The 25,797-nt window shown below is 38.1% G+C and overlaps 1 protein-coding gene and 1 long non-coding RNA gene across 8 annotated transcripts in view; one reads left to right on the forward strand and one right to left on the reverse strand.

The window, feature by feature from the left end:
* Nucleotides 1-24,256, forward strand: part of LOC309606398 — a 29,385-nt gene extending 5,129 nt beyond the window's left edge. The window contains exon 2 of the long non-coding RNA XR_014231807.1: nt 71-24,256. This is a non-coding gene — a long non-coding RNA (uncharacterized lncRNA). The remainder of the gene's footprint in view (nt 1-70) is intronic.
* The window catches only part of DLG2 (discs large MAGUK scaffold protein 2), a 2,068,078-nt gene that overhangs the window by 1,344,788 nt on the left and 697,493 nt on the right, over nt 1-25,797 (reverse strand). The window lies entirely within an intron of this gene.

Genomic DNA, 25,797 nt, shown 5'->3' on the forward strand with positions numbered 1-25,797 from the left:
ACGAGGGCTCAATAGTTGTGGCTCGCAGGCTCTCAAGCGCAGGCTCAGTAGTTGTGGTGCACAGGATTAGTTGCTCCGCGGCATGTGGGATCTTCCCGGACCAGGTCTCGAACCCGTGTCCCCTGCATTGGCAGGCGGATTCTTAACCACTGCACCAGCAGGGAAGTCCCTCAGTAAACTTTTGTACTCTAAGAAATTTAGAGTGTCTTTTAAAACTGTACATATAGAGAAATGCACATAATAACATATCAGTGGATGAATATTCAAAAACAAAACATACACAAGCAGCACTAAGAGCAATAAATAGAACATTATGGTGATCCCAGAATCCCCCCTTATGCTGCCGTCCAGTTGCTTCCTGTCAAGTGTGCTCTTTTGTGTTTGTCTTTTTTAACACAGTGCTGTTTGAGAGTTTCATGCATATTGTTGGGTGTATTTGTAGATAGTTCATTTTCAATGCTGTATAGTATTCCATAATATGAATATATGACATGTAATACAGTGGTCCTGGCTCTGGTCCCTTGCCACATGTGGTTTTCTCAGTTCCTATTAACTCAGTGGAATCATATTCCTGCCCAACTTGGAACCCAGGAGGTTTATGGATTCAGTTCTCATTTATAGCTGTATGTTTCTGTTCCATTTCTGGCTCACAGAGAGACGTTTATCAGTCTTTTGAGCAAGTCTATGTCTATTTTATTTACTTATTTATTTATATTTATATATACACATATGTATATATGTGTATACCTACACGCACGTATTCTACCTATTACAGCCATAGGCTCAGAGGAGTAAGATGTAAACTCACAGAACCAACCTGGTAATCTCTATTCCTTTTAAATTTTTGTGGGAGAGCATAACTTTTCAGATTTTATCATGAAGGAAGGCTCATTTTGTGTTTGTGCATCTCATATATATGTATGCATGTATATATATGTATATATATATACAGGCATATTTATATGACTTAAGTCTTAATGACTAAGAAGCTGGTTCTCTCTTTGTAAAAAAAATACATAGTTCTGCAAAGGAAACAGAGAATTGCCTTCTTTAGAGAAAAACTTTGTCTTCCAGACTTTGGGGGAAGTATTGATCTCTCAAAAATTAGACCCTTCTGGTTCTGACCAATAAAACATACATATGTGTTTTATTACAAAGAGAGAACTAGCTTCTTAGAGTTACTAACAGACAAGGTTTCTAGCTACAATTTAATGTCATAGTCTAATTTTTGAAGTGTTTATATTTATAGTTATATTCTATGATATTCAACGATGTAAATGTTTACCATAATAGAGAAATAAAATTTTGTGTTTAAATAAACTTTAAATAAAATGGAGGCACAATAAATAAAATAGTTATTTAATGATAGTTCAAATGGTAAATGAATAATCAAAAATCATGAAGGTGGTGAGTGAATTATTTAAGTTTGGGAAACATTAAATTAACAGACTTGACAGCTCAACTTTAATTTCTTCATTTAAAATACAAACACCAGGTCTATATTCACCTTTTGGATCAAAGGCAAGCCCACCTGCAGAAAACCTACAGCTGTAGCTGCTTTCTCTTGTACATCATTCCTTGCCCCAATCTTTCTCCTTTCAATCAGTGTTGATAAACTGCACCTAATCTCATAGGGTCACTGTGTTTCCATTTCTATTGCGTACAAACATTTTCAAAGATATCCTTGGAAGGAAGGCACTGTTAACCCAAGGAATGTATACATTGTATAATTTCAGGCAGCATATCAAGCAACCTTGATGAGCATCTGAACCTCACTCATGGTTTAGTCCATGAAAGGCAAATGGGTATGAACTTACACAGTAGCACCAATTTAAGGATAGCTGCTTTCTGCACTGCTGTGTTCAGAAGGATTCTGAGGGAAAAACTGGATTATTAGGAATGAGTGCCATGAGCACGGATGTTTGAAGTATCAGAATTTGTGCTATATGTTTGCCATCCTTGATTAAAAGAGCAATGAATAGTCCTGACCTTCTATGATCTCGGATGTCTACAAAGAAGTCCTTAGAATGCTTCAGTATGAGTTAGTATATTTAAGAAAAAGAGAAAAACAAATACAGTATGCTAACACATATATATGGAATCTAAGGAAAAAAAAAATGGTCATGAAGAACCTAGGGGCAAGACGGAAATAAAGACACAGACCTACTAGAGAATGGACTTGAGGATATGGAGAGAGGGAAGGGTAAGATGTGACAAAGTGAGAGAGTGGCATGGACATATATACACTACCAAACGTAAAATAGATAGCTAGTGGGAAGCAGCCGCATAGCACAGGGAGATCAGCTCTGTGCTTTGTGACCACCTAGAGGGGTGGGATAGGGAGGGTGGGAGGGAGGGAGATGCAAGAGGGAAGAGATATGGGAACATATGTATATGTATAACTGATTCACTTTGTTATAAAGCAGAAACTAACACACCATTGTAAAGCAATTATACTCCAATAAAGATGTTAAATAAATAAATAAATAAATAAATAAAATAAAATAAAATAAAATAAATGGAATAAAGCATGATTTATGATATTCCAGGTACGTTTATTGGAAAAAACCAACTCCTATCTTACAGTAAAATTAAATGAAAATACTTGAAGAAAATTGATTAATAGGGAGGGAGTACAAAAAATGTATGGCAGGTATTTTGTAGCTTTTTAATAGAGCAGTTTCATTTCTTAAATCACCAATCTTAGAGAAAATGCCTTTCCAGAAAAAAAAAGTAAGTTGTCATAGTAACTCAGTGCTAGAACCTCCACACAGACCAAATTTAGCAGAGCTATACTTATTGCTTAATTGTACAAACTATTCATTTGACAAAAGAAAAGAAGACGTGAAATGAGATTTATTTTGTACCTACTATGTGTGAGGTGCTTTACACAGTTTCCTCATTAATCATCATAAGAATCCAGCAAAGAAGGTATTATTATCTTCAGTTTAACAGATAAAGAATTTGAGGTCCAGCCTGGCCATTTACTTGCCTTATATCACAGCATACTTGGAGGAGCAGGGCTCTGAACATAGGTCTCCCGAAAGCCTATGATTTTAAAGGACTTTGAATAGCCCTACTCTCTACCTCACTGAGCCACACTGTCTTTTTGGAGGCTATAGAAAGATGCCACTGCCATTCTGAAAGGCAAGGGTGGTCCAGTGAACATCAGGATCTTTTACACTAAAGACATAATACAAAGTGAAAAGGGCATTTTCTTTGTCAACAATATTACTCACTGGAGGATTGGTGGACTGCCCCTATTCTTCCTGGGTGACAGTAAGATTCATGAGGAAAGCAGCTGGTCAATTTCTTATTTGTCTTGTTCAAACTTGTTCCAATATCTACAAAATTTCTTTCAAATCAGACATTTTAAAGTTGGACACAAATCATTAATTCCAATTTATATGTCCTCTCATTTATTAAAGAAATATTTATTTAGTGTCACTATGCATCAAGGACTGTGCTAGGTCTTCAGCACTATAGAAAACTAGTCCAGTAGGCTAAAACATTCTTCTGCCACATGACATTAGCAATAATTCTCAAGTTTACCAAGGCCAAATAAGTCCACTGAAAACCCCCAGTCCCCTTTCATACATTAAACCATTCCCCAATTAAATTAAATCTTTGCTCAAAAATTGGATCATTTGTACTCAAGGGAAATTCCAATGTGAGCCATCTTGAAATTTGGTCACCTGTGGATTTTTAGCAGACAGGGAAGTAAAGCAAGCTGACTGAATACTAACAGAGAATTTGACCTGAGTGGGAATTAGATGATCTCTCTCATTTCCAGATGCCTTAAAGAATCAATGAAAGAGCAACTGAAATGTAGTGTGTCAGTTCTGGAGGCCTGTGATTGGCCCTAACAGCCACAGGGGATGGGGAAATCCCATTGACCTAGTTTGCTGCGGACTCATAGCACTAGGGATTAGCCCAGCCATTGCTAATGTGCTGATAGGATGAGGTGAATTGGGTTCCAGCCTAGTTCCCACATAGCATTAAAGACAGAAATGTCTTCAACAACCACCCACAGACTATGGAATAAACCCAAACTTCTCAATCAAACTGGCGTCAAATCCCTGCCTCTCTTCCAATCTCCTGTTATTCCTCATTATAAACCCTGTGCTATAAGTAAGTGCTTTCTGGCTCTGTGACCATGGATAACATTTTTTTCTTTTCTTTTCTTCCTTTTCTTTTTCTTTCCTTCCCTTTCTTTTTTTTCTTTCCTACCTCTCTGAGTCTCAGTTTCCCCATCTGCAAGATTGGAATGATATTAGTGCTTACTTCTCAAGTTCTTGGATGATTAAATAAGTTAAGGCAAGTAAAGCCTCGTGAAGTAGCAGCTGATGCTACCACCACTACCAATCATTCTATTTTTGCCAACAGCTAGACTTACAGATCAGTATTATGTTTACCAAAGGCAAACATGTCCACTGAAAACCTCAGTCTTGTTTTTCACACAGCAAACCATTCCCCAATGAGGCTAAATCTTTGTTCAGAAATTGAATCATTTGTACTCAAGGGAAATTCTAATGTGAGTCATCTTGAAATTTGGTCACATGGACGTTCAGTATGATTTAAGCATTCTTGCCTCCATGTCTGACTCCTGCCTAAAAATGCTTTCCCGTTCCTCATTGTTGAGGCAAGTCCAAATCAGGTACTGAAAGCCTAGTATAAATCCTACCCACCCATGAATCCTGAACTGCTCTCTGCACCCCACAGTGATCACTCACCTTGACACTCATCATGTATTTCTATTATATTTTCATACAAAATATATCTCTCATTGAGAAGATTCAGCCCTGTGAGGGCAGCAGATAAATTGCCTACTTTATTTTTAAATCTCTCCAAGCATCTACCTAGAACAATTCCTTGAGTTTCCAGGATTGTGTCAGTTGATGAACTCAGAGGGCTAGCTAAGCCTTTAAAACAGCCAAAGAAGCTTATTCCTGAGGTCTGAGATTCAAGGAGCCAATCATGTTCCTGCCCCATGTTAACTGCTTACCAATGTAAACAGAGAATTTGGTCATGGAATTTGAGTCTCATTCTTGACATTTATTATTATAAAACTCTGGCACCCACCCCTACTCACGAGCGTGACTTGTATTTTCCGTCATGGACAATATTTAGGTGTCCATTCTATGCTTGCTTACTTAACATTAGATCACGTCCCAGTCCTCCTCTGCCAGCCTTTCTTCCTTCCACAAATATTTGTTGAGTGCCTCCCACATGACAGACACTTTGTCGGATGTACAAGATATAATGATGAACGTGACAACCATGGGTCCTGCTTTTATAAACTTGCAGTGCATCTGGGACTAAAAATTAGTAGCAACCATGACATGTTGAACAATCTCAGAGAGTGACTAAGAATAAATTTGTCTTTGGAGAAACTCACACCCCTCCCAGCCCTATTTTTAGCACACTAAGCTGGAAACAGCAATACACTCTCACCCTTGAAACTAACCACTTTCCAGAGATCATGGGAATTTGCCCATGCTGCTTCATGAAAAGATTCAGCGTGATAACAGTAGATATTGAATGCAGATCCTTACTATCTTTATTGACAGAGGTGTTATTTCAATGTGAATAATGGTAATGCAATCAATAGTTAAAAAAAGGAAATGCCTTATTCCTTACATGCATAGCAGACAGCCTTGAGACAGTGTAGCTGGATAGTTAGTAAAGTGTCTGAGGAGGGGGATATCATTTTCCCCCTACCTCCCAATGCACCCTGGTATTCAAAACTCATCCGTATTTCCAGACACAAACAATTCCCTTGTTTGGATCATCAAACCAAGAAGCATCTTCTCACATCATTAAAACATGCAGCTCTTCCAAGGTGGCCCCTCCATGCTAGCTAAGAAAGGTACAATCCATACTGCAGAAGAATTATGCACGAGTTGGGGCTGAGAGTTACACTTGGGTAAAATCCTCAATTACTGTAGCTTCATTAATGCATTCTCCGTGTTTTACTGCTGAGTCACTGTTCTGAATAAATTGTGCTCTCATGCATGCACTCAAAGAAATGACAAAATTCTGAATGAATAAGCAGTCAGCACCCGGGAGAGATTCTTCAAGCTACAGTTATTCAGAACTTCCTGTATTTGTCACAATGGGAGGAATAAGAACATGGAAATATCATAGAACCACAGAATCTCAGGGTTAGAAGAGACTGTAGTGGTCATTCGGTCACCCCTTCTCAGATCCTCCCCCATCCAATGGATAAATCCTCACTACAATAATCTCCATGAAATGGTCACAGAGGATTGCACAAACAATTCTTATCACAAGAACCTCGCTACTATTTCCTGACATGTTCCTTTTCATTAATCATTACACAATTTTTATTTATGGTTAGCTAAAATCTATCTTCCCATAGGTCTTCATTCTCCTCTCTAGGGCCACACAAAGTCATTCTAATCCTTCTTCCAAATAATAGTCTTAATATTTAAAGAGCTGCCACATATTTCATCCTGTGAAATACGTACAACAATGTCAAGGAGAATGAGGGCTGCAAAAAGGTCATGGCACTTCTACATCAGGAAAGCTATTAGGAAACCATGACAGTTGGGTTTCATTAGCATGGAAGATATGGAGATATGAGGAGACCAAGAGGGGTAGCCTTTAACCACCAGCTTCACTAACTTCCTCAGCATTGATGGATCCCAAACTTGCTCCTTCCTCAGCAGACAGCCCTGCCATCTATCAAGTTGCTCAAACTATAAACTACCTCGCTCTTACCCGTCACACACAATCCATCACCTATGTCCTAAATATACTTTGAATATATTCACTTATTTTTATTTTTACTTCTACTACCCTAGTCCAAGCTATTATACTTTATCTAAGCTTATCCTTTCTCATGACTAGTCACTCCTACTTCCATGCTTGCCTGCTTCTACTCTAAATTGCAGATCAGATCACATTACACCCCTGCTTCAAACCTTTCTAAGGTTTCCGGCTGCTTTCAGATGGAGACCAATGTCCCTAGCACGGCCATCAAGGCTCTGCCTCTTCTAACCTCTGTCTCCTCTCAGCTTCCTCTGCTCCTTCTTCACACTGGCTTTCCTGCTGTTATTCTTAGATCAAGAAAAGGTAGAGAAAACTAGTCTAAGAAGGAGATTGAAAAGGAACAGTCATAGGGGAAATAAGAGAAACAAATGTTTGTGTTGTCACGTCAAGAAAAGAGAGAATTTTAATAAAAACAACTTTATTGTTGTTTTAATAAAAACAAGTTTCTAGGTAAAAATGTTAGTGGCACAGACAGGTTGCAGCAAGGTGAGGCATAAGTTGAAGGTGAGGGAAGGAAGCAAGGCAGCTAGGAAGAGTCTAGAAGGAGAAGCAACATCCAAATAGAAAATGTGTTTCTTTTTGAAATAGTAAGGTCCTCATAGAAAAGGCAAAGTTAAGGAAACATGAAAGGAGCTGACTGATTAAACGAGGTTCCTGAGAAGGTAAGAAGTGAGATCAAGGCAGCACAAGATTACGCAAAATAGCTAACACAGTGTTTATATATAGTGAGTCCTCAAGGAGCAATTTAAATATAAGGATAATTGGTATTGATATTCTTCTTATGAGAAGGAAAAATAAAAATTTAAAGATAAAGGAGGAGTGTATGGAGAAAGGAATTCCTATTGCATGTCTAAATATATAATAAACTATAGATTTAAGGAAGCTACCTGTGAAATGTAAGCAAAAGTTTAAAACCTTTTATCAAGTGTACTTTTCACACTAAATCAGTATGCATTTACTTTAGTCTTCAGACTTCACCCAGACTCGATCATAAAAATCACTCCTGCTTTTCTGTGCCTCCCCATCTACCAAGAATGATACTTGTTAGCATCTCAACTTGTTAATCCCACACTAAGTTGGAGACTGTTCTTTCACATTTCATTTTGTCTTAAAGGAAGAACTGAGACTTTGACCCATTGTATGAACCTGTAGCTCACTGCCATCTTATTCACTGACATCTTATTTAAAGATTTAAATTCAGTTTATTCAAATCAAAAGTGCGCACCAGTAAATCATGTTGTTATTTAGCCAGTATCTGAAGCTTAAAGAAATTTTTAAAAATATGTATATCCCCAAAGGCCAAGTTTAGAAATAGTACTGAGGTTACAGTTGCCCAGAAAAATTATTGCTACTATTTGCAAATGGAAAAGTACAAGTCAGCTTCTTACAGGAGGACCTCTGGCCTGAAAAGAGATTAGGGGTCTGGAAGGTGATTAACTGTAACTTTTTTGAAACCAATTGCTCTGAAAATTCTTGTCAAAGATTTGTCTAAAATAAGACATTGTGGACCTTATTAGAACTCTCACCTTATTAAAAGAGATGAATTAAGAACGTCCCCAACTGTCTCAAGATATCTTATTTCTACTAAATGGTAATCCCCATGAAAGCAGTGAATATCTTCTCTTTTTAAAATCCAAAACTTCTGGCACATGGCAGGATATTTTATGAATTAATTAATGAATGAGACCAATGCCTTAAATAAAGAGAACTAGTCAGGCCGTTGCCTTTTATCAAAATACATTCTATATATTTTAAAATTAACATTGTGTGAAGTAGCAGAAAGAGAAGAGGAGGTAAATAACTACAGGTCTGAATCACATCTCTGGCACTTACTATTTAGCTGTATTCGCTTGGGCAAGACATTTAGTCTTTTTGTACCTTAGTTTACACATGTGTGAAATGGGTCAATGCAACGTATTTCATAGAATTATTAAAGGGATTAAATAAAGTACCCCATATAAGCACCTAGCACAGCTCTTGAAATACAGTAGGCATAAAATAAATATTTGTCCCTTCCTATTCTTCCCCTGAAAAGAAGTATAAAATGCAATTGTTGCTCTCAAAAATCCCAAATCCAATAGGAGGATATAAATATATAAAAGTACAAATGATATTGAATAACATCAAAATAAGTGATAAAAACTACAGTAAAGTACAAGTAATGTTAGAAGACTGAAGGAAAAGAATGCTAGCTTACAAATAGCTGGTGGAAGTAACAAGTAGCAAACACAATAGAATATGAAGAAATAATATTAAGCAAGTATTTTCCTTCTTTTTCTTCTCTCTTTCCATTCTACAAGATTCTTCTATAACATGTGACATTTCTGGCAAAATACCTCTGATGTCTTCATCCTCCTCAGCACTATGTAATTTAACATCCATTGCTAAGGATAACAGTCATGAACCAGCACAGCCAATGAGGAGGAGAGGCAAGGTTAAAAAAAAAAAAAAAATCAGCTGGCTTACTTTCTTCTTGAGAAAAGTACAAATTACTATTCAGGATTTAAGACTTGGGTCAAAGGTCATTTCCTCTATGTGGCCTTCCCACCTTCTCAGACAGACCCATTTATGTGCTTCTCTGGCATTCCCGCCCCTCACGTCACTGTCACATCCATACATGTAATCTGAACACACTGGGAGCTCTTCAATGGCATAAACTTGTTGTAGTAATCTCGGCCCCCCGGCCCCCAGGGCTTAACACAATGTTTTGCACACAGTCAGAAATCAATAAACATTTGTTCAGTGAGGAAACAAATGAATTTCAACTTCTTTTCAATCCTTTTATACTTATTGTCTTGACTCATGAGTTAGCATTGAACAATATGCCTTCTTGCTGTCTTGTTTCACATGTATTAATCATATCTTTACAATAATACTGTAAACTCCTTCAGGTGTGGTCCACACTGTCTGTTTCCTTGTTTCTGTCACCACCCAACTCTACCCTCAGTGGGTCCCAGCACAATAGCAGAGAAAGCTCATTAAGTACCTGCTGATTGACTTACCCCTAGAAAGTAATTTTCTGACAATTGAAGCAAGAGCTTCATTTGCAGGTAGAATATATTTTATGCATATATACCAGGATTTTCTATTGTTTAAAAATAGAAAGCTATCTTAAGGGTACTTTCATTCACACCATTAATCATATTCCCCTCCACCTCCTGTCAGAAAGCTATCTCATGTGTGTACTGTACTTCCAGGGTTTACTGGTAAAGAAATCTATCTGATGAATCATCTAATGGTGTCTGTAAAAGAATCATAAATGACACCTGTGTTAGCAATAACAACAGCCCAAATTCTGCCTTCTTTTCATCTGCCAGTCTACTGGCAGCTTGGCCCAGTAGCTAGTATCCTAGAATATTGTTTTAGCATCTAATCCAAAACACTTCACATGAGATACAGAAGTCAAATAAGAAAAATGAAAACATTAAAGAGAAGAGAATTCTCTCCAAAGCCAAATGGTAATTGGCTTAGCCAAGAAGGGAAGAGCTGGGGGAGATATAAATAAAAAGAGTAGAAAAGGCACAAGCTTTGAGTCAGAAAGAACCTTCAACTATTTATTCATCATGTATATATTTACTGAACACTTACTATGTGCCATGCACTATGCTATACGCTAGGCGCAAAAATGAAAAATAGATGCAGTCTGTACTTTTAAGGAGCTCACAGTTAATAAGGAGACAAAGAAGTAAACAAATAGCCAGAACTCAATATGAGAAATATCACAAGTGGTAGATGGTAGCAGAAAAGGCTGTTATAGGAACAAGAAATTGGGTGCCCTTCTCACGTTGGAGGGTCAGAAAGCTATTTCCAGGGTGGTAATCTAATCTGAGAGCCAAAATATAGAAAAAATGGCTTGGTACAAAGGGACAGCTGAGAAAGGAGAAAGGAGATCAGCATGTGTAGAAGAATCCCAGAAATAAGACAGACTGTGAGATGTTTATTCATGAGCCTGAGAAAAGTTCAGCATGGCTGGATTTACATCCCGGCTCTGCCACCAGCTGTGTCACTCCTGATATCACTAAATCCTTCTGAGTCTCAGTTTCCAATCATTTGAACACTTTACATTCATACTACTGACACAGAAACTGGCACCTAGAGGAGGTTTAAGGAATATTAGTGCCTTTCTGCCTCTTTGCCCTCCTTTTGTGAGCAAAGAGACAACCTCACCCCAAGCCCCAAATCCCTGCTTCCTGTTCTTTCCTTCCTGAGGAGTTCATTAAACAACTCACATTGGCTCAAGATTCACCTGACCATTTAAAGAACTGTGCCTTTTTAATGCAGACCCTTTTATCACAGTTCAAAGCTGACCTTTAGTTTTTCAGGCTTGGCTGTTTATGTGCATACAAAAGTTCACAATTCCATTTTCAAAAGTCTTCAGTCTAATGGATTATCCAATTACATTCTTCTAATGTTTCTGACCCAGTGCCAGGTCTTGCCATTCAGACCTTTCCCAAGGCTGCCCTCTCCATCTGAAATTCTCTTTTTGAGAAGGTCTGACAATTTTCCTCAATACAGCTCTGTATCTTTTTCTTCTTTTCCTTTATAATGTGTCCTCAGTTAAATGAGTATCTCAGATGGGCTTTCCTTTACCCTTTAACATACATTAATTTGTCCCAGAAAATGGAAACCATCCAAAATGGCATCATTATGTGATTATTAATTTTATTATTTCTCTCTTTCTTTAATTCCTACATTCTTTTATTCACTCATTATTTACTCATTAAACTAATATGCATATTGTATACTTGCAAAGAACAAGACACTGTGCTAGCACTATGTGGTCTTCCATAAAGGAAACAGATAATTAAGAACTTCAAGGAGCTTAGAGTCTAATGAAAGAGATATAACAGGAACATGTGAAGTTAAGAAAATGAAGTTAATAAAGAATAGGATAAAAGAAATACAGCAAAAGAGGTATGGAAGTTCAAATAAAAGAACATGGGACTTGCATGAGGATCTAGGTTTAAAGGCTAGCTGTCCTGTTTTCTGCAGCCTTGAACCATTTGCTTAACCTCTCTGAGTTACTCTATATTTAAGAGGGAGACAGTTCTATGTCCTCATGCTTTTTTTAAATCTCTCTTGGTATGGCTTCACTGAAATAAAGCATATGAAATTTCTTTATAAACTGTACAGTGTTGGGTGATTTTAAGGGAACTGACTACTACCTGAGAAGGGGTACTCTCTTCAAGACAGTAGAGACCAATATATTGCACAGGTCAGTCACTTATACACAATCCTATTGAAGACTGATTGTCATAGGCAGGAGAGTTGCAAAGGTTATAGCTCAATTCTCCCAGTGCACATGTTTGCTTTGATGTACACAGTATTTTTAAAAGAGAATTTGAAAGCCCTCAGAAGGGATATGTGCTTTCCAGCTTAACTGATTCACCATCTAATTCTTCTCCGACCAGGCAAGAATTTACTACTGCTGTCAGATACCTGCAAAGAAGCCTTGAGTCACCTCTGTCCTATCACTCTGAGGGCAGGCAGAATTTTTACATACACTTACATGCATTAGCCTAGATTTGTTACCTTGTCCTTCCTATAAAGGTTCTCCCTTGAACACACATAGTTTTACTGTTTTCACTGCTGACTTTGCATTAATTATTTCTTTCTCTTTTCTTTACTATCTCCCTCCCTCTATCCTCTCAGTCAACACTGCCATCATATTTGCACCCACTGTATTATCTCCAAATAAACTTTAGAAGTTCAACAGCTTTAAGTAAGGAACTATGAGTTTTTCTGAACAATGCCTAATCCACTTCAAGCCTACAAGCATATGTCATATTCTGGGCTAGATTCTGGCATGTGAACAAGCAATTACAGGGTAACGTGGCAGGTGTGGTAACAGAGATTCAGAGGATTGCTTTGGAGAGATGGAAAATAGAGTCGTTCATCCTTCCTGAGAAGGTCAGAGAAGACTTTACAGAAGAGGAGACAGTATTTAAGGTAGCCCATGAATAGTGAGAAGAGTTTTCCCAAGTGGAGAAAAAAAGAACAGGGTTTAAGCAAAGGCATGGGGATTGGGAAATTCAATACATTGGGGAGTGAATGGAGTGAATTATTTATACATAGAAATAATCTTCCAGGGCAGATTAATAAACCACATTTGGACTACTCTAAGGAAAAACTGCCTAAAGGTCTTTTAAAAGGGCTTGACAGAGGCTAGACTCTCTCTTCTCTATTACTCCTGTGAAGCAACTGCACTTAATATAAAACTTTACAGCCCAACACAGACGATGGCCAGAGTGTGACCACCCCTGACTCTTGCTGCATCCATGGCACATGCTGCTAATCAATCAAGGCATTCGTCTCTACGAAGTCTGGATACAGCCTCAGAATCCTTCCCAGTAGAGATTTCTATAAGGCCCTCTATCAATTGGTCAGAGTTGGCACTTGAAATGAAACCTATTTCCATCTCAGTTCTAGGATGTTGATTGAAAGGGAGGGGTGACCTTGAAATATATGTTTATAACCCAGAAGAAATCCTTTCACTAAACCCCATATCTGGGCATGCAGAGCCCATGAATGCATTTCTGCCGTACCTATCTTAGGTTGTGTGAGTCCGTGACTCAGAGTGGCCCTCTTGCGGGAGGGAGTCTGGACACTAAATATCTAGGAGAAAATGGCAGATTTCAATCATCCAAAGTTCCAAATGTAGCCAAATAACCACAAAATCGACCGTGGCTTTTTGAAAGTGGTAAGCATTATCAATTTTAAATTAATAAGAAAACGTTAGCCTATATTCTTTGACAAAAGCATCCTAGCAGCACAATTAGTATGGACAGGCTTCATAGAACAAAGCCACCAAATCAGTTTGAAAAGCTCCTATAACGTACATGTAAATTAGCCACCAAAGCCAAAAATGCTTAGAAAAAAATCCACCTTCACACTTTGATTAAATGATTTCCTTCCTAAGCATAAACAGTTTAGAGAAGAAAAGTCCAGGACTGATTGCTCAAACTCTCCAGGGTGAAACACAGTTTTTAAAAAATCCTCAGCTTCACAAGGTATCCTTTGCCAGCCCTCCAAGGCACAACCTTAGCATCTGCTACAGGCTGCAGCAGCTGCCTGCTCACTTTCTCAGCAGTAAGAAATAGGCTAAGCAGTGATTATCAACAGGGAAGAGGATCAAAAGGTTAGGGAATGATTACGCAAGATACCATTCCTTCTAACAATCAGTTTTCTGTAGAGGTTGTGAATGATGGAAGTCTGAGTAATCTCAAATTTCAATCAATTCCACGTGAGACCTGTCTATTCTGTGCTCCCTCTGTGGGAGCTCCCTTTGCTCTAGTTTTCTGGGCACACTGACAACAGGAGCTGTCATCATCAAAGTCAAGGTGATCCGCTACTAGAACCTGAGCCTGACCAAGTATATATCTGTCCCTTCCAAACCATAAAAAAAGACCACAAACCCATGGAAGGAGACCAAGACAAGACCAAAAAGATTCTCAGTCTGTCATGCAAAAGGAGGCTTGGAGTAAGTCTTCACTTGGAAGATATGACTGGTATGAGCAAGATTACACTGAAGGAAGCTCACTGATTTCCATCATAGAATCAGACTCCTGGGAATGGAAATCTCTACGATTTTGCAGACACCAGTTGGAGTCTTGTCTTGCCACTTACTGGCTGTATGAGCCTGGATCACTCAACTTCACTGAACCATACTCTTCTCATCTGGGTGAGTGGAATCTGCTTCTTGCTCTGTTTATTTACAGGGTAGTGATGAAGGACTAGGAGGGAGGACAGATTATAACAATTATAGATAAAATTTATCTCATATGGTCTCATTTAATCTTCGTTATAATCCTATGAAGCAGTTAGTACACCATTTTTTTTAAGTGAAGAAACTGGGACCCAGAGAGATTGAGTGACAAGTCCAAAGTGACCCAGCTGATAAGTGGAAGAAAAAGAGTTCAAGTCTTGACTCAAAAGTTAACATTCTTTTCACTGCACAATATCTACCTCTTTAGATTATAAAATTTTTAAAGTCAGGGGCCATACCTGGGCTCTCCTGGTATCCCTAGTCCCTAACACATTTATTACATAACAGGTATTCAGTAAAGATTTGGTGAATAAATGAATAATGTTTTTAAGGCTATACATTGATTGAGCTCAACCTAGCTAAGCAAACACTGAATTGTACACCCTGTTGTCAGACACCTTGTTTCTAGTTAGGAGGTAGGAATTCAAAGATGAATAGTATTCACTTCCTGCCCTCAAGGGAGTCACGATGTAGTGACAGACACATATAGAAACAAGATCTACCTTCCACCAAAATCTACCTTTACGTCTATCATCTGCAGTTTCAGAGAATTTGCGAATTCCATCTCGAACACACACTGGAGGTGTTTGAAGTTACTTCTCTGCTAGTCTTTGAGGTTTAACCAGAAGTAGGAATAGGGGCTCCTTTAGCTCGTAGCAGAGTGTGAGCCATGGGGAGCTGGGAGAGCTGTTTTCACTTACTACTTTAGGAATGTTAGGTTAAGTTATGTTTGAGCTCCAAGATTCAAGTTTTGGAAGACATGTGGAACCAAATTTTCACCATGCTTTTTATAAGCCAGATTTTCTGTCTCCAGTTTGCCTTTGGTTTCTAGGGTTAAAAAACACCCATATTATTAAAACAAAGAAGATGCGTGAACAAAGTCAACATTTATAGAGGACTCAAAGCACAGGGAATTAGAGAAACATGATAAGCACAAAGTAGTAATGCTATCACTACTTAAACAAAGAGAGATAGGTGTCCTTGGACTAACATGGGCCGCAAGAAGTCTCTGGCACTGAAAAATCTTTAGAATGCAAGGGATGCATCAAGAGCAAGGGAGTAAATGCAGAAAAAGTTGTAAGACCCTTGCCCAATAATGATTATGGAAGAGAGGCACGTGACTATCATGTTACTGAAGATTTGCTAGGCTTGCACAAAATGGGGAGGTTCTATTAAGTTTGTTCCTGGTCTAGACAGAATATCTAATAAGGCTATCAAATCGTCTCTTGTTCAAATCCTAGGCTCACCAAGCAATTTGCAAGGGTAGAAAAATATTTTAAATAAATAAATAAGCTTTTTAGAACATACGTATTTTCTAATATTCCTTGTCCTTTGCTACATTCAGTCAGCCAGGTCACTCTATATTCGTTGCCTCAAGTTAAGGGATGACACCAAAACAAACAAACAAACAAACAAACAAACAAGGATTCAATTTTTGGCTTTTGTGTTTTAAAAGTCTCTCTCTCAGCTGGAGAAACAGAAAGAACTCCCTGTAGGTCTGGAAGAACACAGGGTAAGAAATGCCAAAGCTTCCTACCTCCACGACTAAAACTCCCCTAGGCTAGGAGGAGGAGGACTTTGGAGGGGAATCAAGGAGTGTGTCAAAGTTACAGACACTTGAAAAAGCAGGGATGTATCAGGCTCAGCACAGTGGTGGGTCAGGGGGACATAGGCCTCCCACATAGACTTGTATGGCTCATTCACAAAAAGGATCTCAGAAAGGAGCTCAGGGAGGTGGCCAATATCTCAGAGAGGAAATGGCTACAAAGATCATTTACTAGCTAAGTGCCTGGCATATAGTGGGTGCAACTGATTACTGGGTAATTGAATAGGGTCATACCTGGCAATACTATGCTCTTTCAGATTCTAGATCTGGGGACCAGGCCTTGATAACAGTGACTGAACTAAGATGGCAGGCCAGCATTTGGTTAATATCCCCTAAATGATGGGATATGGAAAACTTTGGATATCTGTGAGAAATGCTATCAACTAAGAGCAGGGAAAAGCAGAACTATACACTTAGGTTTCCACTTTGTTATAGCTGCTGTGAGATCACGATTTCTCTGCACCTAGCTCAGCGCTGATCTGTCCATAGTGCATGCTGTACAGAATTGGACTTACAAGTCATGGATACATTCTTATTTCTCTCTTAGGCTTCATAGGATGGAAATAGCCATTAGGTGATGGCTAGTGAGTAACCTGTGGTGCCCACAGTGCTGCCTCCTCCTCACTAAGAGGCTTGCCCTAATTTTAGGATTTCAGATGCAGTGAGCAGCACCTAACAGATAGCTGGATATGATGGCTGAGCCTTTTAGTGCCTTCATGTGTCACAGGAAAGTTGACAAGGTTGAGTTAAGATAGTTCTGTTTAATGCCAATTTTGAAATCAGTGTGGCTCTGGCAAACTCTGAAAGCTTGAAACTTACATAATCAAAATGGGGAACAAAGCTCCTTCCTGAATTTGGAATAGTGCTTCTATGGAAGCTATAAGTGTGACACACTTTAAGAATCTGACATATAACCAAAAGCATGCAGAAAAGATGCTATATAAATCACAAGATACTTAAAAACCTCCTGATAACATCGCTGCTAAGAGAAGCCCTGTAATAAATCATTTTGTATAACAAATTTCTCCTTTTCTTTTTTCCACACTACACTCTCCAAGGGGAGGGACTGTGTGCTCCCAACTTTTGAACTCCGGTGCCCAGCACCAACACTTGGCATGAGAGGTACCAAGTAGGCACTGAGCCAGTGTTTGGTAACGAACCTAAATAACCAGCCACTAATTTATCTATTTTGTGAATTTGAAATTTCAGGTTTTTCCTAAAGCAGGGTACTCAGAATACTTTGGAATATTCCCTGCAGTTTGGTAGAAAATGTAGTTTTGGAAAAATGCTGGTGGAGATACATAGTTCCAGATCAGGACATTAAAAAAGAAAGAATCATCTACCTACCAGAAAACCAAGACTTGATTACATATAGAACTTCCACTGTACCCATATAGTCTATCACTATATGTGATAGCGACACTGTGGCACAAGTGTCAGTACAAAGATGGAACCACTCAATTCTGCTGGAGGATAGGTCTTATGTAAGGCTCCATGGAGAAGGTGGCCATGAAGTGATTCTGGAAGATGAGAAAGTGCCCCTCAGGTGACCAGGAAGAGGCAGGACAGGCACTACAAGCTAAGGGAGCCAGGGTGATGCACAGAGGTGTGGGAATATGAAACAGCACCATGTGTTTTAGGATGTGCAGAGTTTAGAATATCTATAGCTTTAGGTTCAGTGAATACTGAGGAAAGATATAAATCTGAAGGGGTATAAAGAAAGAACCCAAAACTTATAGGGTTTCATACGTCAAATTAAGGAGTTTGAGACTTTATGCTATGAACAATGGAAGTTAATTGAAGCTTTTGTGGAGAGTCCAGGAGAATCCCATGATTAGACTTATGTTTCAGGAAGATCACTCTCAGCAACAGAGAGGATAGATTGTAAACCAAGAGGCAGGGAGAATCTTAAAGATACTACTGGGGTATTTCCATATGAGCTGCTGTGAGTGTAAACCCAGGCAATAGGGGAGGAACAGGAGAGAAGGGAACAGCTAGTTTCAACCTCCTTAATTAAGCAAGTAGAATAAATGGGACTTGGATGTGGGAGACAAGGAGCAGGAGGAGGGTAGGTAGGAAGGTTTCCTGATTTATTGCTTGGGTAATTGAAGACATAAAACTACAATACACAGAGCTGAGAAACACAGGAAATAGAGCAGATTTTGATGGAAATATATTAAAGACAATTGTATACATGTAAAGTATGGGGTACATATATGCCATCAAGGTTTACATTTAGATTTGTGAGTCAGTAACATTATTTCAAGCATAATATGAATAAATTACATCATCCAAGGAGAATGGATGGAGTTTATCAATACCTGGGAACAGCAGTGTTTTAGGGGTAGGTAGAAAAAGAGGAGCCTCTAAAGCAGGTTGAGAACAGTCAGCGACGTCAGAGGTAAAAATGGAAAAATCTGTTCCTCTCATTTTCTTCTCAACAAGGACTTTAAAAAGTGACCTAGAGAAAGAAAAGCCTAAGATATTCCAAGTAACTTTCAGAATAGGCCTGTTACAGTTCCTTTTCCTCTATACTAGTAGGTTATGAGAGAATGACATAAGAATGCCTTTTTTTTCCCTTAAGAGAAAAATGTCTATTTGACTATCATTCCTGTTCATCACTTCTGAATCACTCCCCAAGAAATTCACAATAGTTGTTGACAATGATGGAGTGAAATGCCATACAGATAAATAAGTATATGTGTATCTTTGTGCCTATTTACATAGTCATTACCATGTGTTTATAACATACACATTTATATATTAATATATATATACATACATCCCTACCTCATAATAGTAACTCTCTTGACCCTTCCTATTTATAATGTGACAAAATACAAATGTAATAAGCTCAGATTGTTAATATCACTCTTCTTCCTTCAGGGGAAAACATTCCCCTGACAAAAGAGCCTAGTACACCTTCCAGACCTGAGCTCACAAAGAAAAACAAAAATCAAACAAACAAAAAAAGAAAGTAAACTAATATTTTTTCAGAATCTATTATGAGGAAAAACTATTCTAAGTTCATTAGAAAACTAATCAGACCCCTCTCCAGACTTCTCATATAAGGATTTCAGATGGGTTCCTAGATTCTTGTTTTTATAAAGCACCACAAGTAATTCTGATGCTGAATCAGTACAGGAAATCACTGACTGTGGTATTCTCAGGACCTCTAGAAAGCAACTGCCAGGGTAGTCTGGAGAGCCATTAAAAATAGAGTGCCTCAGAACTAGAACAAAAAAATTTCACAATTTGTATGGAAACATAAAAGACCCCAAATAGCCAAAGCAATCTTGAGAAAGAAAAACGGAGCTGGAGGAATAAGGCTCCCTGACTTCAGACTATACTACAAAGCTACATTAATCAAGAGAGTATGGTACTGGCACAAAAACAGAAATATAAATCAATGGAACAGGATAGAAAGCCCAGAGATAAACCCACGCACATATGGTCAACTTATCTTTGATAAAGGAGGCAAGAATATACAGTGGAGAAAAGACAGCCTCTTCAATAAGTGGTGCTGGGAAAACTGGACAGCTACATGTAAAAGAATGAAATTAGAACACTTCCTAATACCATACAAAAAAATAAACTCAAAATGGATTAAAGACCTAAATGTAAGGTCAGACACTCTAAAACTCTTAGAGGAAAATATAGGCAGAACACTCTATGACATAAATCACAGAAAGATCCTTTTTGACCCACCTCCTAGAGAAATGGAAATAAAAACAAAAATCAACTAATGGGACCTAATGAAACTTAAAAGCTTTTGCACAGCAAAGGAAACCATAAACAAGACGAAAAGACAACCCTCAGAATGGGAGAAAATATTTGCAAACAAATCAACAGACAAAGGATTAATCTCCAAAATATATAAACAGCTCATGCAGCTCAATATTAAAAAAACCAACAACCCAATCCAAAAATGGGCAGAAGACCTAAATAGACATTTCTCCAAAGAAGATATACAGATTGCCAACAAACACATGAAAGAATGCTCAACATCATTAATCATTAGAGAAATGCAAATCAAAACTACAATGAGATATCATCTCACACCGGTCAGAATGGCCATCATCAAAAAATCTACAAACAATAAATGCTGAAGAGGGTGTGGAGAAAAGGGAACCCTCTTGCACTGTTGGTGGGAATGTAAATTGATACAGCCACTATGGAAAACAGTATGGAGGTTCCTTAAAAAACTAAAAATAGAACTACCATACGACCCAGCAATCCCACTACTGGGCACATACCTGGAGAAAACTGTAATTCAAAAAGAGTCATGTACCAAAATGTTCATTGCAGCTCTATTTACAATAGCCAGGACATGGAAGCGAACTAAGTATCCATCAACAGATGAATGGATAAAGAAGATGTGGCACATATATACAATGGAATATTACTCAGCCATAAAAAGGAACGAAACTGAGTTATTTGTAGTGAGGTGGATGGTACCTAGAGTCTGTCATGCAGAGTGACGTAAGTCAGAAAGAGAAAAACAAATACCGTATGCTAACACATATATATGGAATCGAAAAAAAAAAAAAAAAAGAAAATGGTCAGAAGAACCTAGGGGCAAGATGGGAATAAAGATGCAGACCTACTAGAGAATGGACTTGAGGATACGGGGAGGGGGAAGGGTAAGCTGGGACAAAGTGAGAGAGTGGCATGGACATATATACCCTACCAAACATAAAATAGATAGCTAGTGGGAAGCAGCCGTATAGCACAGGGAGATCAGCTCGGTGCTTTGTGACCACCTAGAGGGGTGGGATAGGGAGGGTGGGAGGGAGGGAGATGCAAGAGGGAAGAGATATGGGGACATATGTATATGTATGACTGATACACTTTGCTATAAAGCAGAAACTGACACACCATTGTAAAGCAATTATACTCTAATAAAGATGTTAAAAAATAAAAAATTAAAAAATTAAAAAAAAATAGTGGAAGGGGGTGTAAACTCCAAAGCTTGGCTCTAAAGTTCACATTCTACATTCGACTCCTTCAATTTGAAGAAAAAAATCTATTGATCTAAAAGAAAAACCCAAAACAAAAATAAAAAGAATAAAACAGCTAAAGGAGTACCACTTGAATTGGACTAAGCCATTCTCTTGATGTATGAAAAACTGATATATTAAAAAACTACCACTGGGGAAAAAAAAAAAAAATAAAGTGCCTAAGAGAACTTCACACTCTGTTACCCAGGTTCTGGAAGCTCAGGGATCACTACCAGTAACAAATTTAAAAAACTTTTTTGTATGTTCAAACCTCTAGGAAGCTATTGTGAAGCTTGACGAAATTATGAGACGGTTGCTAAATAACCAAGGCGGTGAAGGCAGATATTAAGTAGAAACAAAATCAGGATCTGGAAGAGGTACCTGTACCCTCATGTTCATTTCATCCTTACCATTTCGCAATAGCCAAAATATGTAAACAACCCAATGTCCATCAGCAAATGAATAGGTAAAGAAAGTGTAGTATATACATACAATGGAGTATCATTCAGCCTTAAAAAAGAAGGAAATTCTGCCATATGCCACAACATAGATGAACCTATAAGACCTTGTGCTGAATGAAATAAGACGGTCACACAAGGACAAATACTGCATGATTCCACTTGTATTAGGGATCTAAAATTGTCAAACTCATAGAAGTAGACAATAGAATGGTGGTTGCCAGGGAGTTGGGAAGGGGGAAATGGAAAGTTATTGCTAAATGAGTACTAGTTTCAGTTATGCAAGATGAATAAGTTGTGGAGTACAACAATATGGTACTGTGCACTTTTAAAATACGTTAAAAGGATAGATTTCATGTTAAGTGTTCTCACCACAAAACACACACACACACACACACACACACACACACGAACAAAAGAACAATTTTGGAGGTTATGGATATGCTTAGTACCTTGATTGTGGTGATATTGTATGCATATGCCCAAATTCATCAAAATGCATACATTAAAGATGTGCAATTTATGTATATCAATTATACCTTAATAAAGCTTAAAAATTTTTAAATGTTATATTTAATTTGCATAAAAGCAGATTGAAGGGGAATATGATTGAGTTTAAACATTCCTGGTAGGATAGAGAGAATGTATTAGATTCACATGCCCTAAGCCTAGCTGTAGAACTTCATATTTACAATTGTTTGTTTAGATCTAATTTCTACTCAGTTAACGCAGGATTTTAAATTTTCACTAAAATGCTTATACCCTATCTTACTCCTCTGAAAGCATACTTACTTGTCTTTATACTCTTGAATCTGTGCTGTGCGCCTAATGATGATTTGGAAGGTGCTTTGTGCTGAGAAGTAATGCCACTGACCCATCATTAGTAGGGGCATGCACTCAGATTTGCTTTCCCCGGGATGGAAGTAAATTTCTATTGATTCATCTCTTTGAACCAGTCTCATCACTGTGTTCCTCAGTCAATGTTGTAAGACAGCTAGCAAAGAGATGTTAAACAGACCTTCAAAGGAACACATTCCCTCAAAAAGCATCAGTAAAACACCCGCTATGTGTCAGATACCCTTCTAGGTGGCATTAGTCCTAAGAAAAACAGAACGGAGTGCTTGCCCTTGAGGCTCTTACAGGTAGTTTGGAGACAGTCATGTAAACAGATCAACATATGAATGTGGTAAATGCTATAAAAAAATTATGCACGTGATGCTCTCACAGCAAAAGGGAAGTGGAAGCACTGCCTAGTTCTACCTAGCAAGGTCAGCAACGATTTCATAAAATAGATAACATTTAGGTTGTATCTCGGAGGTTGAGTTAGATTATATTTAGTTCCCCCTAATTTGTATTGCTTTTTAGTCAGCTATAATAAGCCAGAATTTCATTTGTTAAGTATGAAATGCATAGTCTTACATTTTTAAACAGCCTTACTCTCTTTACAGTGTCACAAGGTAATTTCCATTAGATCAGAGATCTAACTTAAGCTAACAAATGATTATCTTTCACATTTGAGTAAAGATAGGAGCTTAATTAAAGAGACTGATAATAAGCAGCTGCAATATATGGATGGCATTTTATGCGGGAAAACCAAGACCTTAAGTAAGGCACTAAGAGAAAAAGACACGCTATAACTTTTGTTTCTAGACTTAAATCTTGTCTGACTGGCATTTTTAGAAGTATGCACTTAGATCTATGTCACTGTGGTAAATAGAATATAATGCCACCCCTTCTGCCCCTGGCAAAGACATCCATGTACTAATCCCCAGAACCTTTAAATATATTACTTTACATGGCAAAAGGGACTTTGCAGATATGATTAAGTTAAGGAGCTTGAGATGGGAAAATGATCATTATCTTGGATTATCCAGGTGAGTCCAATGTAATCAGAGGAGTACAAGAGGGAGACAGGAGGGTCAGAATCAGAAAAGGGGATGTGATGATGGAAACAGAAATTGGTGTAGTGCATTTTGATTGCGGAGGAAGGAACCACAAACCAAGGAATGCAAGTGCCCTCTTGAAGCTGAATACAGTCTCTCCTGGAAACTCCGGAAGGAATGCAGCTTGGCTATCATTGATTTTTATTCCTGTAAGACTTGTTTCTGACTTCTTTTCTCAGGAAATTTAAGATAATAAGTTTGTGCTGTTTTAAACCATGAAGTTTGTGGTAATACATTACAGCAGCATTAGTAAACTACCACATTTACCAAAGCCCTGAAAGGACAATCAAATTAGAACTGTAAGCATGGAAAGCCATATAATCCTGCATCACTTATACCATTTCTGCATGAGAAGACAAAGATTTCCTGAAGAGACTGGAGAAAGGGTTACTCACTCCTGGTCATAACTCAGGAATTTTCTCATCCTCAGTAAAACTATAACATCCCTGCTTTTTTTCCCATAGAATTTCAAAAAGTATGTTGAGGTTAATTGAACAACACTCAGCCTTTGGGCTCCTTAATCATCTTTTCTGAAAAGAATAACCTGAATCCTAACAATGTTATGGATAAGCCAACTGCTCCTCATCTGAATAAGGTTATCAGATCATCTGACAACTTTATGGGATAGCCAATGTTATAATTATGTCCACAGGACATGGGGCTGAATAATATTTTCATGATTATTAAATCCCAAAGACACTACCCTTTACCTTAATGAGCTTATATATAAGCTCAAAGGAAGTGTCAAAGCACAAGTGAAAATATGGAAATGAAAAGATGCTCAGCATTACTAATTATTAGAGAAATGCAAATCAAAACTACAGTGAGGTATCACTTCACACAGGTCAGAATGGCCATTATCAAAAAATCTAGAAACACTAGATGCTGGAAAGGGTGTGGTGAAAAGGCAACCCTCCTACACTGTTGGTGGGAATGTAAATTGATACAGCCACTATGGAAAACAGTATGGAGTTCCTTTAAAAACTAAAAATAGAACTACCATATGACCCAGCAATCCCACTACTGGGCATATACCCTGAGAAAAGCATAATTCAGAAAGAGTCATGTACCAAAATGTTCATTGCAGCACTATTTACAATAGCCAGGACATGGCAGCAACCTAAATGTCCATCAACAGATGAATGGATAAAGAAGATGTGGCACATATATACAATGGAATATTACTCAGCCATAAAAAGAAATGAAATTGAGTTATTTGTAGTGAGGTGGATGGACCTAGAGTCTGTCATACAGAGTGAAGTAAGTCAGAAAGAGAAAAACAAATACCGTATGCTAACACATACATATGGAATCTAAAAAACAAACCAAAAAAATGGTACTGATGAACCTAGTAGCAGGGCAGGAATAAAGAGGAAGACATAGAGAATGGACTTGATGACATGGGGTGGGAGGGCGAAGCTGGAGCGAAGTGAGAGTAGCATCAACATATATACACTACCGAATGTAAAATAGCTGGCTGGTGGGAAGTAGCAGCATAGCACAGGGGGATAGGCTCGGTGCTTGCAATGACCTAGAGGGGTGGGATAGGGAGGATGGGAGGGAGGCTCAAGAGGGAGGGGATATGGGGACGTGTGTATGCATATGGCTGATTCGCTTTGTTGTGCAACAGAAACTAACACAGTCTTGTGAAGTAATTATACTCCAATAAAGAACTATTTAAAAAACCCTAGCAAAAACTAAACCCATGTCTCTTCTGTCACTTTTCCTAGGAACAAGAGCCCTGATGAAAATTCTTGGTTTCAACAACCCAACCACCACTGCCAATTTTCTTAGTCTGTTTGCTTAAAATTAAAAGATTGTTATGCCATTAGGTACATGAAGCTATCAGTGAAATTAAAGGATTCTGAAAGGGGATACCTTTTTGTGATGAGGTTTTATAAAAAGGATATGGACCAAAATAGGAAGCTATCTCTGTTTGTAAGGACAGCTGTAAAGTACAGTAACTGTATACTTTATACAAACATTATTTTATATGTATTTATATTTATGTATTTATTTATATGCCAGATACTGTTTGGGAAAATGGAACTAGAGCAGTGTTTGAGAAAGAACTTGTCCCTTGCCTCACCAATATAAATTCTAACAGAGAAGACAAGAGAATAGAGAAGGACTCTGAAAGGATCTAAAAGAGGAACAATTGGACTTCAATGAAAGTAGAAGAATAGTCATAATCCCCTCTCCTTTCACTTGCAATTCATCCTTTCTTACT

Source organism: Balaenoptera borealis, assembly GCF_965194805.1.
Source record: "Balaenoptera borealis genome assembly, chromosome: 11".
NCBI lineage: Eukaryota > Metazoa > Chordata > Mammalia > Artiodactyla > Balaenopteridae > Balaenoptera > Balaenoptera borealis.